This window comes from Pithys albifrons, chromosome 5 (assembly GCF_047495875.1).
Source record: "Pithys albifrons albifrons isolate INPA30051 chromosome 5, PitAlb_v1, whole genome shotgun sequence".
Taxonomy (NCBI): domain Eukaryota; kingdom Metazoa; phylum Chordata; class Aves; order Passeriformes; family Thamnophilidae; genus Pithys; species Pithys albifrons.
The window spans coordinates 40,558,491-40,577,014 of NC_092462.1; positions in this window are offsets into that span (position 1 = coordinate 40,558,491).

Sequence of the window (18,524 nt, forward strand, 5' to 3'; positions counted from 1 at the left end):
AAAACATATTGTATCTTCTTTAAAGCATTTCTTTGTTTGTAATTTTCTATCAATACTATGAAGACTAAATATATTCTGTTGGGTTTTGTGGGTTTTTGCTTCATTTCTACTTGGTCATACAGACCTTAGGATAGAACCTGTTAGTTTTAAAATAATTAGAGCATAAGTGAATGTATGGCTTATTTGATGGACAGTTTTATAAAAAATGTATCAAGAAAAAGGGAACAGAAAAGCATTTGCTAGTAAATTGATCATTTGAGATCTCACACATTTCATGCAGATCTCTGCAATTTTTGCAGATGTACTTTAAGAAAAAAATTGGGAGAAAACTTCCAAGGTCTAGAATATATTGTAGAACATAGAATCATAGAATTGTTAAAGTTAGAAAAGATCTTTGGGGATCACCAAATCCAGCCATAACCCAACAGTACCAAGTCCACCACTAAACTATATCCCAAAGTTCCACATGTACATGTCTTCTAATTATCTTAGGGATGGTGATTCTACCACTTCACTGGGAAATTGTTCCATTGCATGAACACTCTCTCAGTGAGGACATTTTTTCCAATATCCAATCGAAACCTGTTCTGATGCAACTTGAAGCCCTTTCTTCTTGTCCTATCACTTTTTAACTGGGAGAGGAGTTTGACTCCTACCTCACTACAACCTCCTTTCAGGCAGCTGTAGAAATAAGGTCTCACCTGAGCATTTTCTCCAGGCTAAACAACACCAGCTCCCTCAGCTGCTTCTCCTAAGACTTGTTCTCTAGTCCTTTCACCAGCTCAGTTGTTCTTCTCTGGACATGCTCCAGCACCTCAATGTCTCTTGATTTGTGGGGCTCAAAACTGAACATAGGATTCAAAGTGTAGTGGGAGATAAGAAACTGTATAAGGAATATAAAAAGCAAATAGTTGGTTATCTAGTGGAGTTAAAGAACAGAGATTATGGCAGTGAAATTCAAAATAAATAGTAGTATTAGGGCACAGGAGCTGTGAGGAAAGGAGTTGTGCTTATATGTGTAACCTTAATGCAATCACCTGCTGATTCAATTAACTCTAAAAAAGAGAACATGGGATAAGGAAATTCATATCATATTTGCTGTTGAAATTTACAGTTCAGGCATATTTCTACCTAATTTCACCAGTGTTAACAATGATTTTGGGTTAGGATTCATTCTTAATATTCTGAATAATAGGTATATAAATGGTAAAAACTCATGGAATTGTAAAAAAAGTTTTAAACTGCTAAGAAGAGCAACTTGATTCTGAAGCAAATTAGTACCTGGTTTTGTTTGCAGAGTTGTGTATAAAGAGTATTTTATCAAAGCTTGTGTGAAGTCTAGAGTTCCTTGTGAATCTATGTTCACAGGAAACATTCTCTCTACATTCACCCTCCCCTCAACAGGATTCTGAGTTTTTCCTTTTCATAGTAACATAGAAAGCTCAGTGAGCTCCTATCTGCCTGCAGTTCTTTCCACAGCTCGATTGATACTGTGATCTATTGTATTGCAGGATACTATATTGTTTAAAAAAGACATTTCCATTTTTAAAGTATTTTTCTCTTGATCTTATAACAGTAAAAGTACAATAAAAGCAACTGTTCACTGTTTTGAACTCTGTGTCTCAGTCATTAATTTAGTTCCTGCTTCTGCAAGATGCTCTGCATGAAGACAGGCATGTTGACTTTATATGATCTAGGACATAAAGTACTGTTTTCTGTGTTATTTTTTGTCCTGTTCTAGTGGAAACTTAATTAAGCCAGTCAGCACAGGTTCTATTTTTAAATATGTATATTTAACAAAGTGGGATGTCAAAACAATTTTCTATCTTTCCTTTTTCTTCTAAACAATAATAGCACAATCATAATTAAGAAGCTATGGGATCATATCATGCTTTTTCTTTTCTTTCTTAAAGAATCATCAAATTACTAAGTCAACTCCCACAGCTGAAAATTATGTCATATTTTTAGTAAGTCTATCTAAAACAATAAAAATAAAGTGAGATATGAAAAGGATCTTCTGCATTCAGGAGGAATAATGGGGGTTTAATTACATATGATATATTATGTCAATGCTGAAAATTATGGCAATGTTTGGACTTGTTCAGTAAAGTGAGAATTTCTCTAAATAGCATGACATTCTCTTGACATGAAGCCAACCTTTAGCATAAGTAACAAAAGCTTTTATTTTGTCTGATGAGTAGGAGTACTTTGCATTTATGTAGCACTTCCTCAGCTAAAAATGAAAGATTAGAGGTCAGAAAGTATGTCTTAAGAGAACGACACGAAAAAAAGTCTTTAGATAGGAGAAGATGAAAGGTTTGAAAAAATAGTTTTCCAGTAAATAAAGAGTTTCTGTAAGGATGGTAGTAATTTTTTTTTATATTGGGTGCACGATTAGAAATAATGGTATAGAATTGAAATATTTTATCTACATAATAGGAAAAATATTTTCAAGGGCTTATAAGATCTAGAATAGTTGGGAATCTCAGCTATGGACTGTTTGTATGGAAGTTCAGCTAAATATTCCCCTGAAATATTTTAAATTTAATATTTTTAAATTTATCCAAATGGTATGGTAATGAAAAAAAAATCAAGGTATGTTGAGACAAATACAAACTTAAGTCCTCTTTACAAACTTTTCAGTCTCAGTGAAAAACAAATAAATAAAAACAAGTGGATAAAAGGAGGAATGGACAAGATAAAAGTAACCTCCTTTTGCCAGAGAAAATATTCCAGATATTTATCTGGCTATTCCATATTACTTCTCTATTACCCAGTCACAGTCATGTTTGATGTCCTGACCCAGGTATAAGCATAGTTCTCTGTTCTCTTTATTATGGAAGGCACCTTCTTGTCAGTCATCTAAGAGTCCTGAATCTGGTGACACCGTTTGATTGAGAAGGACTGCACAAAGAGGAATAAGATCCAATAAAATCTGCATTTTTCATAAAGAAGCAGTGCAACAGAGCTGGAAAACAATGGAAATTGGCCTCTTTTATGTCTGATATTCTATTAGAAACTTTACAAGACTCAATTATTCTTAAAGAAAGTTGGAATATTTTGAATTTACAGTACCATAAATTACAGGACTAAATGTAAAATATGGAAAAAATATTTCTGCAATCGTTTGAATGGTATAGTAATAGTCTACAACACTAGGGGGTTGGAGGTAGATGATATTGAAGGTCCCTTCCAACCCAAACCATTCTGTGCTTCCAGTAAGTAAACACTGAACGCTATTTGGGATATTTGCGTTCCTATCTATTAAAATTGATGTTAACAGCAAAATTGGAGTACTCCTTCCAATAACAATTTTGAAAGATTTGACCTTCACAGATCAGAATTACAAATTTCCTCATGTCATGATGCTCTTTTTCTTTTCATTACTGCTTGCAATACTAAGCACTGCGTAAAAAGAATTGTGATTGTGATTTTTGTAGCCTTGGCAAAATCAGGAAAGTGCCTGCTGCTTTTGAACTCTGTGTGCTTCCCTTATGTTTGCTTTTTGTCTTCAAAACTGGTTTTGAGTGAAGTGTTCATTCCCGTCTATACCATTCTTTTTCTTATTTGTGTTGCTTTTTCATTACTTGTATTTATATTTGTAATTGAATTTTTGTTTACATTAATACTTTCGATGTAATAGCAGCCTTCTGCTGACAGTAACAGTCTAGAAATAACAATGTGCAAAATTGTTTCCTCAGTGCAAAAAAAAGTTATTTTTGTCCAGTTCTCTCATTACTAACACAAAACATAATAGTAGAAAACCACTGCATGTAGGCTGGAGAAAATGTCCAAGGAAGTTAAAACTTAAGCTGGTTTTTACAGATGTAATCTATAAAACTTTTATTCCTAGTTCTTTACTTTAAACTCACTACACACATTTTGCACTCCCAGACAAGTAAAACCTGACATCTTTTGGCACAGAACTCGCATTTATTATAAATTGTCTTTTCTGGAGCAGGGTGAAGCCAAATAAATTTCAAATGTATAGAAACACATATATATTCTAGGACTGTAAGGTGAATTGCCCATGAAACTCAAAGAAGATATAAACATCTATACCATTATACATTTTCACTAAAAAATTATTACACTTTTTAAAAAAACAATGCAATCATTTCCATGGGAGGTTTACATTAAAGGTATTCTTAAACTAAAAGGTTCTCACATACCGTGGCAACGTTTCTTGAGTCTAGCCTAGTGATGGTCAAATCTCTCTTTTCTGGAGGGAACTGAAAAGGAGGAAGGTCTGTTCTTAGAGCTATCAACCTGCTCTTCTCTTTGTCCTCCATTCTTTGTATTTCTCAGTAGGAATATGTATTTCAAGACAAAAGGAGGTCTTTCTCTTATTCCATACCAGGTTTCAAAGGCAGGCCCTATAGACTTCTGATTGCCAAGATACCTGAAGATGTAATAACTATTTTCCTCTTTGCTTTCCTGATCTGAGTACAGGTTTTACTGAACTGTCCAAATCCTCAAAAGTTTGGGACTAAACTGATTATTTGAATAAAACGGAAGGATTAAAAAAAACACCCCAGACACATACCCTCTAACATAAGGAATTGGTAATATAGTGGATATATTTCTAAATTAATTTCTGTTTTTCTAATGGATGAAATTTCTATGACTGTTTTTGTCACTGGACTTCACATTCATTGCTTTTAATCTGATTTGCATTCTGTAACTTATGGCAAAATGTTGTCCAAGAAACAGATAAATTGCCTCAAAAATTAATTTTTTTCAACTTAGTGAATGAGAAGGACCTCAGCCTCTGTAGTATGTCAAACTTATATAGCTGCTAATGTTCTGCTTAGAATAATGGTTGATAATGATCCATGATGATTATAGAGTAAATAAGGACCTTTATAACATCATCTAAGTAAAGTAACTTACAGAACAAAACTTAAATCAGATTTCAATAATCATTCCAGTTCAGACTGTGAGTAGTGTCTGCACTCTTTTCTCTCAGATAAATTGATCTGGCATTTAAATTTCACCAGTATCAAAAATTATTGTCATACTTTTTTTTTTTTCTTTTTATTTTATTGGTGTGCCTATACAAATAAGAGCAGTACTGGCAAAATTGCAGTCACTGTTTCATTTAACTTCTTAGGAATATAGCCCTTTCTGCAATTTGTCATGTATTTGAATAACTAAAATCTAGTATAATTTGTGAATAGCTAATTTGAGAAATTTGTAATATCTTATTGACAGTGCGATTACTTCTGTGCTGTGATAGATTCCCTGCTTTTGCTGTCTCTTCCTTGCATTTATCATATGACCACAAATTTTGTGCTGCGGGAACAAAACAGAAACTGAAGCTGAGAAAGAGGGGAAATAAGTAAGTGACATGAAGCACTATAATTAGAAAGCATGCTTCTTTATTGAAAGTGTTATTAAAAGAAGAAAAAAAGAAAAAGCTTTGCAAAAGCTGTCTTAATGATAAGCAGCATTGCTGAAAGGCTGTTTAACTTCCAGTTACAAAAATATACTTTACGAATGTGAAGAAACCACTATTCCATTTCTGGTTAAATGTTTGTCAAGATCTCTAATTCCTTCCCCCCCCCAAAAAAAAAAAAATTGAAGGCTTTGAATCTACTTTTTATGTTCTTGTTTTCAAGACTATTTCTAAAAACCTGATTGTGCTTCTCCAAAATCTTCTATTATCAACATTTCAAAATCTCTAGAAATGACCCTTTCAGAAGACAACTGTTTTCAAAATTCTTTGTTCTTTTTAGTCCGCAGTAGCTAAAATACCTGCATTAGTGCATCTTTTCTACTTGCTAAAAGTGTATATTTATCTGCAGAAAGAAGAGAATTCTTAAGAATATACAGCCAAAGTATTTGAGTAATTACTTATTAGGTGATCCTGTAGTCAAACTAGTTTGACTACAATGTTTGCTCTTTCTACCTCTTTTGTGCCTGTGCCTACCTAGGACTAAGGAGGTAGAACTCTGTGTTACATCAGAGATAAATCTGAATGAGAATATCAGTTGTTATTGTTGACTTTATCAAATAATATGGTAATTATTATTGTGTTGTACATTTTCTTGCACTACAGTGTTGGTTTGCTTTAGTATTCTAGCGACTTTCCAGCCACATTCAACCTGCAGATGTCCACAGTTTTTTAATTATTATTTTTCATTTGGCTTGCACCTTATACTATTGTATGACAGATAAATGGCATTTTTTTCTACTCACTTTGTAAAACAGACAATCCTGTAATAGCTTTCCATAATAAATAGTTTTTATTCCTACCTTTTTTCTTCTATTGGTGGACAGGGATAGGTGGATTGGGACACAACAAAGGAGAAGCTTCCTCTTCTGTATGCAAGAAACTAGTAGTTTTTTAGTTAGTATCTATCCATAGTGTGCATCTCTTCAGCTCTTCATTTTTTGTCCTACTAAGTTGGTGGGAAATCAGAAGGAAAAAGAGAAACTATATATTAACACAAATTGCATAACATCAAAAGTTGGACTTTATTTAGGCTATTTTTGCCAATAACTTTATAGTAATAATTCTGGTTAAATAATTCACCAGAGCCTGTCTCCATTTCCAGCTCTGTCAATGGACTTTGCATAATGAATTTTTCAGGATTTTATCTCAACTATTTCATCTATAACAGCAGATAATGATGTTCATTTTTGTGCTAAGTAGGAATTGCATAAATTGCTGAACGTTATTTTTTAAATGTTTCCATAGATTTAAAATTCAAATTCAAATCTTTATTTCTTTAGCAAATGCAAAGTTTCTCCTTAGCACTCAGAAACTGTACATTCATAAATGTTAATTTTGTGGAATCACATTTCTGATTCTTACCTCTTTTAATGCATATGTTTATTTACCTATCATGTGGAACAAGAATAATTCAACTCATCTCAAGATTGTTTTATAGCACTCAAAGTTCTCCAGGAGTACTTTTGGAATTTTTATTGCTTTCATTTTAAAGTGTGGGTTTGGGTTTTTGTTTGTTTGGGTTTTGGTGTATTTTTGGGTTTTGTTGTTTGTGGGGTTTTTTTTGGTTTTTTTTTGTTTTTTCAGATAGCACGCATATTTATTGATGTTAACATTTCCTGACATGTCACACAAAGAAAATCTTGTCTGCAGTCAGTTCTTGTGGAAGTCTGTGTAAAACCTGGACACCTGACTTTAGTTTGGGATGCACTTTGATATTTTCTAATGAGCAAATTGTAATAGCATACAATTAAAGGTGAGCAAATAAGTTGTTTTAAATGAAGCTACTGCTGTGATATCTGAAATTTCTCTTTTTAACTGCTTTGAACAAAGTAAATATTTTCTGTTCTTCTTCTGTTAAAAAAAATATATTAGTTTTCCTTTGAGTAGTGCAGTGTTCTTCTTTTGAAGTAGAGGTTAAGGTGCCTGCCTTTTAGGGGTTTTATAACCTGTTTTGTGATGCATTTGAGGTAAATTCTGCCCTTTCTTACTGAAGGAGATAAACCCTAAACTCTTTTGTCTTTTTTTCAAAATTCTTCCCTCAGAAAGAATCTCTTCCACTTGAGTGGTCAGTGTGGTACTACACACTGGATAGAAGTAAGAACTCCACTGCCTAGGAAGCATTGAGTAAAATGAAACCAAAAAGTCAAGGACAACTGTAAAATAACAGCAGGCAAAAAGAGAATGGAATTGAAGGTGTTCTTGTCCATCTGCCTTTTTGCAGATGTTCTACAAGGTTATCTCTGCTAATACAGAATAGCAGCAATAGCACGTTCTCATGGATAGTAGGTAGCCATGAGCATGTCATGCACAGAAGCTGCAGATGAGGCATAAGATATGAATTTAGTTTTATTGGAATGGCTTCCAAAGCAACAATTCAAACACATGTCAGGAATCCTGTAAGTGAAGAGCTGATCATATTTTCTTGAAAGCACTTACTAAGAGAAAAAATCTTACAGGAGGAATAAACATGGAAATAATAACTGATTTTTGAACTGCAAGAGTTGTGCATTGGTTTTATTTTTGTCTGGAAAGGAGTTTTTCATTCATCGATAATGAATTCCCTCAAGAACCTTCACTCATACATGAAGATTTTTCAGGTAGCTGCATCAGATTTAATGTAATTTGTTTGTTTGTTTGTTTTCAGCTGACCTCACTTTTTCAGACAGCTGATTCTTTTTCTTTACCTCTGTCACCTCTTTCAACATATACTTCCTGGCTGATAAACAATGAGTGTTTGAGGCAAGACATGTAATCTAGGTGCATACAGAGGATTGGAAAGCACAGTATAAAAGTTATTCTTTGCTCCACTGATGACTTGGCGTTATTCCATGTGATACATTTGCAGGCTGAGGTCAGATTCAAACTCATGCACGACTCTAACCTTACCATCCTTGGGACCATAGCCTATGGCATAAGAGTGAACGGGGTTAATGGCAGTGAAATCAGGTGAATAGATTGCTCATATTTAATCTCTAGTATTTAATGGCCAGGTAGTCTTAACTGCTTTCACAGATGTCACTTCCATGCCAAAAGCTGTACTGAGCATAATAGCTTATATTTCACAAAAGCATAATGTGTTCACACAAATGTATTTTCCAAAGGGATATCCAGTCTTGTTTCAAGTACATGAAGAGGCAGAGGATCCATAATTTTTCAGTAATTTGATCCAATGGTCAAATATTTTTTTTTTTAATTTTTTACTTCATGCCATACAACTTTGAACTGTCTGTAGCTGAATACCTTTGTTAGAATTGTTTTTCTTAAGGCCTGGAAAACTTTGTTATAATCACACAGCCAATATCTTTGTATCAGTATCAACCAGTATCTTTGAATTTCATTCAATATCTTTTAATTTCATGCAATGAATGGAGTTAGTGGTCATCAGTGTACAGCAACATATCAGCAGTTCCTGGGGAAATCATGTCCACTTCTGTCTCACATAAGGGCTCCAACCTTGTGTCTCCAGAAGACATCACCTCTGCATCTCTTCCTCCTTTGCCAGTGAAGTCAGAACAGGACAGCAGCCAGATCCCAACCTAAAAATTGTTCCCTCAAGAGTATATGAAAATGCTCTTGCAGAAAATAATTTGTTTCTGATCACACTGGCATTGTGGCTAGCTGTATCTATGCTTTCTGTGCAGGGTTCTCTAAGTAATAAAGACTCTGCATTACCAGGACTTATGTTTCCAAGAAGACAATTTTACCTTAAATAGGTTAAAATGCTCTTTGACATCCAGGCAGTATTTAGTTCTTTATGAAAAAAACCAAACAAGCAAAAACCTCTGTGCTTTTTAATAATCTGAACTTAGCTGTTTAATATTTCCTTTCTCTCATTCTCAGGCACTTTTTTTCCATACTTCAATTGCTTTTGTGGGGGTTTTTTTGTTTGTTTTTTTTCCTATTTAACTAGATACAAGATACTAGTACTGTTATGCATATAATATTGCATTGTTAGGCAGTTAAATGCCTCCCTGACATCCGATCCCGTCAGATCTCGGAAGCTAAGCAGGGTCAGCTCCGGATTAGTACTTGGATGGGAGACCTCCTGGGAAATGCCGGGTGCTGTAGGTTCTAGTCCTGAGGACTTCACTGGCACGGTCCAAGCTCTCTTGGCCGTGGCAGATGAACCTCAGGACTTAACAGTGGGGCCAGTTCTGCACACGCTGAGCCTCACCTAAAAATCCACTGCGCAGGCTGGAAGGGCCCATCCATGTGGGGACAGCCCTTCCCAAATCTTCGTTCGCGAAGCCGAGCCACACACACACACACACATTACATTGTTAGTGTCACAAATTTTATATACTGATTAAGTCTAAGCATATCCTTTTTTTATATATGTTTTTTAAAATTACAGCTTTTTGCTGCAGTTTTATGTACACTGATATGCCTTAGACTGAATCAAAAAAAATACTGCCTTCCAGGGCCTGAGCACTTACACTTAATATGCATTCTGTATATTCTTTGCTAATAACTTCTAGTTCATTATTTATTTTCATAATTCATTATTTATTTTCTAGTCTGCTTCAAACATTTTAGTTTAAAAAAAGTTATTGATGAAAAATGCACATGACATTGCCTAGATATAGTAGTTGAATTACAATTTAATCCCACAAAACCTGTCTAAAAATGTTGTTCTTGATGATGACAACTCTAATTTGACATCTGTCAGTTCTGATTCCATTCCATGCTTATATTGCTCAGTTTTGGGTTTTTTTCATGATTTATATTATTATGCACTAGCCCAACAAAGAACTAATTTATATAAATATCTGGCTTCATCAAAAAGACCTGTGATTTTACAAAAAACAAATCAGTTTATAATATAATTATTTAATCAGGTATTATCTATAGGAAACCTTCTGCAGGCCATGTCAGAATTTTTTATTATGTCAGTACCATTTATAAAAGACAATTTAGATAACAAAGAGATTGGGTGTGATTTGTATGCTTTTAATTTTGTTTTCGTCTGTATTACTTTTAAAAAATCAACATAACTTTAAAGAAAGGAAATAGAATTAAGATATTGGAGGTTCATCTGATGTGCTTACTGGTGTTTTTCTCTTTTCTACAGTATGCAGTGCACCATTATTTTTTCCAAAACATACAGTTCAAAAGAAGGTGAATTGCAATGTTATTTCCATAAAGATATGTACAAAACAAAATTGAAATCCAAACACGTATTTTTGCTAGAAATGCTTAAATCCTTTCAAGCTTTACCTTCTGACCCACCTCACAAAAAGCGGGCTCAAAGACATCCCTTCACAACCAATATTCAGTTAACAAGTACCACATACAAGAATTTGGCAAGTGGTTTCAGCTAATGAGAAAATTGTGATCTGTTTGTGTATATTGTGAATGTAGAAAAATTGGCTCAATTTGCTCAGTAAATTATGCATTGGAGTTTACTCATTCATCACTAACAAAATGCTGTCTTCAAATGTTTCATCTATTTGGTGTTCCATATGCAAAGAAAACTGATTTTACAATCTCTGTCATTCCTTTGGCTGTTTTAGAGAAAGACTCTTTATTCTCACAACAAAAGGAAGCCTCTCTTCTTCTATCTCACAAATAGAGCAAAATTATTTTAAATATAATATACCCCAATTTTGGGGGAGAAAAAATTCCAGCAAAGAATGTCACTACCAGACTAGAAAACAGGAAAGTATTTGGTACTATACAGAAAATACTGATATAAGTATATTGTCTCTTCCCAGTCTTTTAGCTTGTTTGTTCTCATTTAATAACTCTGAAAATGCAGTAGCTCTAGGGAAAAGATTTTGGAGTGGTTAACATATCTTTACTGTGTAAATTTTCACAACATTGTCCTTGAACAATAGCAGAAGAAAGGTAGCAGGGAGAATTAGTAAATAAAGAACTGTCACTGTCATCACAGCCAGCTGAATGCTTGGAGTGGCATGACACAAAAGATGATTTAATTTGCATTCGAAGAGAACTTCCAGGATTCCTGGAACTTCTCCAAAGGGATCAAATGGGACTGGAAAAGTAGTTGATAGGGGCTGATACACATTATGTGTGCTGAAGGTTCCTAGTGATTTACTAACATGAGAAAAAAAAGGCAAGTAGAATAAAATAGGGATAAATACACTCATCCTTGGAGCAGTTTACATATCTAAGTGTGGAGATGGAACTGTTATAGGAGGCTAGTAGGATGGGCAAGAAGTCCAGGAAAACAGTGGTGGCATATTTTGTTCTGTGCATTCACGAAGTATCCTAGAACATCTTCTTAAAATAGAGAATTTAAAACATTTTCACAAATCTTTGCGTAACTAATGCCTGAGCTGCAGAACTATACTATGTGCAAATGGAGAAATAATGAATACTGCACAAATGAATGCTGCAATACCAAAAAAAATATGTATTTTCTTGCATTCATTATGTAGATTCCTGTGTTAATTTAATGTCAAATTATTTACAAATCAGTGACAATTTTATGTGTATCACAATACAAAGGACATTTATTTCTTTGAAATATACCATATTTCTAACTAAGATGGTGTTTAAATAAGACAATCAATGCATTAGTGCATATCTTAAGTTTAACTTGCTATAATAAAATATCCAATTCAGTAGTGCATTCAGCTTTTGAATATACCCCTGGTAACCTGTACACCTACCTGCTTTTCTAAGTCAAGGCAATTATGCCATACAATTTATTTGTTTATATGGCTATTATATTAAAAATAAGAATAAAAAAAAAAAGAGTGCCCTACCTTGGTGAATGTGGTACCATTATAGGTTTTTTTGCATGTTCAGGTTTGTGGTAGTGGTCCATTAAAATCTTGGCACTATCAGAGAATTAAAGATTTCACAAGGTATGTAAGCAATTTGAAAATTAAAATTGTCTTCAGTTTTACCTCTTTCCTTCCCATTAACCGTTTAGAAAGATTGTACTTACTGAGTGCCCTACCAGTTCTTATTTGGACCTCAAAAATAGTAAAATACATTTGCTTTAATAGTCTGACAGTTACTTGAAGTGAGCAGGTCTCAAATTCCATGTGACTTGAATAGTGATTTGCATATTAAATAGGCAGAAACAAGTAAGGGATATAAATGGTAGAGAATCAGAGGCAAAACCATTCCTTTCTTGGGTGCAGTGTTACTGCTTTATGGAAAAGTTTTGAGCTCTTTACAACAGAACTAAAAAAAAGTTTCAATTTTTAACTTTCATGCATTTATCTTTTTTGCAAGAAGAGAAAAGATTGACTGATAGGTCCATCCTTTTATACATTATTTTTATGTCTGATGGTCAGAGTGAAGCAGTTAGGCTGAAATAAAAAGCAAAAAGATAGCTAGTAATAGTTTTCAGGAACCAATGTATTATAATAGAACAAGATGCAGTGGTTATGAGATATTGAAGGTAGTAACTGAATGGTTTCATCTGAAATGTCATGAAACTGTATTTCCAGTGTCAGAACCTGGAAATTTAGAAGATATTCCCTTGTAAGATGGTTCTGATTCCAAGTCCAAAATTGTCTTAGAGCGTAAATCACACTTGATTGTGACTAGTGAGAGAAGAGCTTAATATGCCAACTGATCCTCTATCACTGTTAAAGAAAGGACTGTAAAGGACATGCTTATTAGGGCAGCTTCTCCTCTTCCTTCTGTTACCTATCTAGATATTGTTATGCTAAAGCTTTACTAATACAAGATTTACTTAAGAGATGCTAAAATTAAAGTACAACTAAGATCATGAAAACTAATACTGGTATAAGTTTTGTAATATCTGATAAAATTTGATGTATTGTTCATATAAAATTTGTATCAATTTATCCTCTCATTGAATACTTGTGAAATATTACTTCTTTGCTAAAAATCTCCAACATTTTATTTTACTATTTTGATATATAATACATTGACTTTATTTTGATGATCATATCATAATAATTTAGTCATAATGTTCTGCAATTTTTTAATAAAGAGTACTAAGGCAGAAGTTACATGTTGAATAAATGTCTTATTTTGGTTAGCTTTTAAAATCTAAAATATGTGTAGCAATTAAGTATTTAAGAGTATCCAGCTGTGGAGATATTCAAAACACAGCTGCACAGAGCCCTGAGCATCCTGCTTTAGCTGATCATACTTTGAGCAAAGATGTTAGTCTTGGCAATCTTCAGATTTAGCCCTTGCAGTCTCAATGATTCCATTTTAACACTGAAACACTTGTTTGCTTTTACAGATTTAAATTTTGATAACATTTTAAAATATATTTCAGTTTCCATTATAACAGAATTTTTAAATAAGAAAAAAAAAGCAGTAAAGCATTTTTTCTACTTCCAGAAATCTGATGACAGCAAGACGGAGGACTATTTTAAAGAAATACTATTGTCCAGATTTTGAACCAAATCAATGAAATCAATGATAATAATTAAAGTTATAGCAATAGCATGGTAGTACAAACATAGGCAAAATGCATGCTTAAAATATTCTGACTGAACCAAAGAAGTCTGCTTTTAATAGCTATTTTTGCTTAGAGTGTAATATATTGGTATTACTCTTAGTTATTACAGATGAAAAGAAATATTTTGGGCATCTGTGATTTTCCCCAGTTTCCTTCAATCATTTAAAATATTTGTTGTTGCTGTAGTTTAGAATTTGTTTCAGAATAACACTATAAATGCAAATCATATTAACATGTAATATTAAATTACTATTAGTATATATTCACAGAAGAGCAGTGGTCCTGTGCTGTATGATAAAGTGTGTAACTACAAACAGTTTCAATCAGAGGAAAGCAACTGGGGAAAAGTACATTAGGAGTCTGAATGAAAAAGCTGTTTGCAATCAGTTACAGCTGAGTGGGACAAAAATTACTTTCTAGAGATCAAAGGAAATTAATGATTGACCAGTGTAACCAGAACATCCCACAGCATGTTGAATATTTAATACCGTGCTACTTCTGCCCAAAAACAATCTGAGGTTTGGCATATATCCACCAAAATAGCTCATTGTTAATTAATTTGCCATGTCATTTTGCATAAAATTAGTAATTAATACTAGTCACTATGCACTGTAGTGAACTTTTTTCAGTTAAAGATTCAATCTCAGTAGTTTCAAAAGCTTGATGAAATGGTAATTTTTTATTATTCTTAAAAAAGAATTTGCGCATTGAAAAAGTTATTGCAGTCAGAAGGAAGGATATATCAAAGTTTATAGACCAAATATACTTGAGGTTGTTCAAGGTCAATGAATTTTTCCCTCCACTTCCTTGAAATTATGAGTAATAGGATATGAATAACTGGTACTCCAGCTGAAATGAACTACAGTGATGTGTAACACCATATTTAGCTGTCTTTTAAACTGTTGCAGTCTCATTTAACTGGCTCCAAATTGAAACTCTGTTCTCCACCATTTTAGAGGGAACATTCAGCCTGAGGTTTTGCTACTTAATTTGAAGAATTTCCAGTAATTATTACTCCAAATGCAGAAATAACATGTTCTTAGAAGAAGCACTTAGGGTGACCATTGTAAGCAGAGGCCTTTAGTAATTAAAAAAAAAACCCCAAATTATTTATTATTTTAAAACTTGGGGTTTGCTTTATGAAAAAAATGTATTGTTATATGGAAGAAGTCTAGTCTGGGTCATTTTCCTAATGTGTCTATCCCCTAAACAGAAGTTTATAAGTGCAGTAAAATACAATTTATTCTGAGCAATACCAAACCTCAGGAACTGAAATGCTATAATCAAAAGACCCAGAGAGTCATTGAAAGCTAACATTACTCTGTGTAAGTCTGCAATAAGCAGGAACAGCCTCATAGCAGAGAAGTCAGAGACTGGCAGATCACTAGTAATTAAATTAATAGCACTGATCCCAAGGCCATGTTTCTTCATCTTCCTTTTCTCATACTGGCTTATTTTTCTGTGATACTATTTTCATGTTTCTTGTTCATAATTAGCACTTGTTAACACTTTTTCTTTGCTCCCCCTCCTCCCCCCCTCCTTTGGTTTATTTTGCTTCTTCAATTCTTTCATATAGTTTTGTTTTCATTCTCCTTCATATGTGTGGCTTCCCTGTTGGCTTATCTCTCCATTTATTTTTTCTGGTCCTCCTACTACATTCCTCCATTTGCTTTCTTCTTCCTTTCATTTGTTGTGCCACATGGCTAACCTCTCCTTGCTTAACTGTATTGATTTTCTGTCAGAAAGGCTCCTCCAGCACGTCTATTAGTGCTTCCTGATTCCATGTGAATCATTTGAGCAGTGTTAATCAAAGAAATGGTTTTTTATTCTACCAAAAATTCTTGGTCCTTTTTCAACACTGTGTAGTTGGGTTGCTCTAAGCACCTACTTTAGGATTGTAGATGCAGTAAAATGTGATGACATAAGCTTAAACAATAACAGTAATTTCATATAAATTTTGAATGTTATACGGTAAGCCTAAATCTCTTAGTTTAATTTAGGATGATTTTAGTAACTAGCAATGCACATGAGTATTCATCTGCACTGAATTTAGAGGGATGATGAAATGTAGTATAATGATGTGCTAGTTTTACTGCACTAAACGTTACCATGCCAACTTCCAATCTAAACTATTTATTAGAGGTGGAATTGCTTTTCCTTCCAATGTTATCCCTTTAGGACAGACAGTGACATCCAATATGTTTGAATACTAGGTCTTGTCACACAGACTTAAGTTTTTCGGGACAGGGTTATACAGTCTCTGAGCACGTAGCATCTGTCTTCGGATCATTTCTTTAACAAGATTAAGCAGTCTCAGCCTCCTAGGGTATCCCCCTGTTACGGAACACATTCGGTGCAGGTATCGGTCTGCATCTGCAGGGAAGCTGCACATTCAGCTCTGGATGGGGAGGGCCTGAGACAACACCAGAGGCCGTGAACTGCACACCGTTTGCATAACAAAGTGCCCGGGGGACCTGTGGCAGGACCCGGGGGATGGGACTGAGATACCCAGCAGGAGCGGGGGAGTCGGGAGGAAGAGCGAGGCTGGCGCGCTTGGACTGTGAGGGGATAAAAAGCCCAAGACTTCTTTTGTTCGGGGTCCCTCTTAGGGGGAGCTTAGGCTGCTTCTGTGTTACTGCGCCGTGAATAAATTATTTGACGGAGCGAGACATCTGACACTCATCTGTGGAAAACCTGGGGTTGAACCTGTAGGAAGCCTGGTCTGACAGCGCGAGTGCGGAGTGTCCAGCGGGGCACCCGCCGGCTCAGTGCAGGGGCTCTGGTCCCAGCAGTGACAGTCCCTGGCATTGGGAAAGTGACTGCCAGAGTCTCGTGAATAGTCAGACTGGGAAGGTTCCTTAAGACACCCCTTACCATGGAGGTTAAAGTGCTACTAGGTCTTGACTTCTAGAAATAGTGATGGCAGCAGGATTTTTTTTTTGCCTGAGAAATCAGCATTTACACATCTCTAAATGTTGTCCAGGTGCTGGATTTGATTCTCACTGTGTGAGAAGTTTTTCAGTAGGCAGGATGCCCTGGTCTAGAAGCCGTGGGATAACAGAACTCGTGTTGAAGGTTTGGTTTTAAACTTTTTTTTTTTTTTTAACGAAAAGTAACTTGTGGCGGTATCATACCAGAATTTGGATAGCAAGAAATAGAGAGGGAACATTTATTATTTCTTTCTTTACATTGTTGTCAGAATGTTTTGCACAGGAATATGGTATTGTGAAGTGCAATGTTCTACAGTGAGTTACAAAGTAATTTCTGTTAGAACTTGGTATAAGCCTTCTGCTTTGGGAATATAAAAGTAAAAAAGAATGAAGACATGTCTGTATGAGTTAGAGGATACCACTGACCATGAAAAAAGGAAATGCAATCACTGCATGAATTGATGTCTATACACTACCAAGAGAGAAGAAAAATCTGTGTGTTGAGGAAAAAATAAAAAAAAAAAAAGGGAAATGTTTTCAGTTGGAAATCAGAAGTAACTTTCTAGTCGCTGAGGAGAAAGTTCAGAATCTCTTTCCATGAAGGTACAGTAGCTAGAAGTAAAGATGAACACAGGAGTTTGCTTTACAAATTCTGGTTGCTTCTTACCATAGGCAGTAAGCTAGTGATCCCTTCAGAGTTTCCTCTGGTAGCCAGTTAATAAGAATTATTAATGTTTCCATCCTCATTATTCCCTTTTATTCACATTTTACCTTAATTCTTACAGTTCAAGTTTGGAGAAGGTCTTGTGACCATTTTCTTGAAGTCCCTAATACCATGACATAAAATCAATGGACAAAAATTCCCTTAAAACTTAACAGCACACTTTACAACTTGGATGAGGTTAGTAAGAAGCAGTTTGTTTTGTCTTGCTCCATTGCTGCATGCTTTGCAATGTTGCCTCCTAGTTCCTTATAGTGCAGGAAAAGAAAAGAAAACAAATTATCATTTCTCTATAATGTAAGTTCATGCTACCACAGCTTGAATTTCCAGGACACAGTACTAGTTTTTGGTTTTTTTTCTTAAGGGCAATTTTTTTAACTTTGGGTGATCAATTATGTCATAGTACATTATGAGAGTGTTTATCCTGACTAAGCTACATTTTCACTGAGGCATTTTACAAGCTTTATTTGCTGTAAAGCATGATTTAGATACCATGGCATTGTAACTACTGGAGAAAAAATTGCCTTCTGTAGCCTAAAAGTGAGTTTACAAAAATTTATAATTGATGCAGTCTGTCCAGATCTCTCTGTAGAACTTTCCTACCCTCCAGCAGATCAATGTTCCCACCCAACTTAGTGTCGTCTGCAAAATGGCTGAGGGTGCGCTTGATCCTCTTGTCCAGGTTGTTGATAAGGAGATTAAACAGGTCCAGCCCCAGTGCTGAGCCCTGGGGAACACCACTCATGAACAGCCACCAGCTGGGTGTAACTCCATTCAACCACCACTCTCAGGGTCCAGACATCCAGCCAGACTTTTACTCAACAAAGTGTACAGCCATATAGCTTCTTTCGGAGCATGATGTGTGAGTCAGCATCAAAGGCTTTCCTAAGGCAAGGTAGACAACATCCATACCTGGCTGGACCTAATACCCCAGAGGTCCTGTATGTGCTGCATGATGGCACTCAAGATAATCTGCTCCCTAAACTTCCCTGGTAC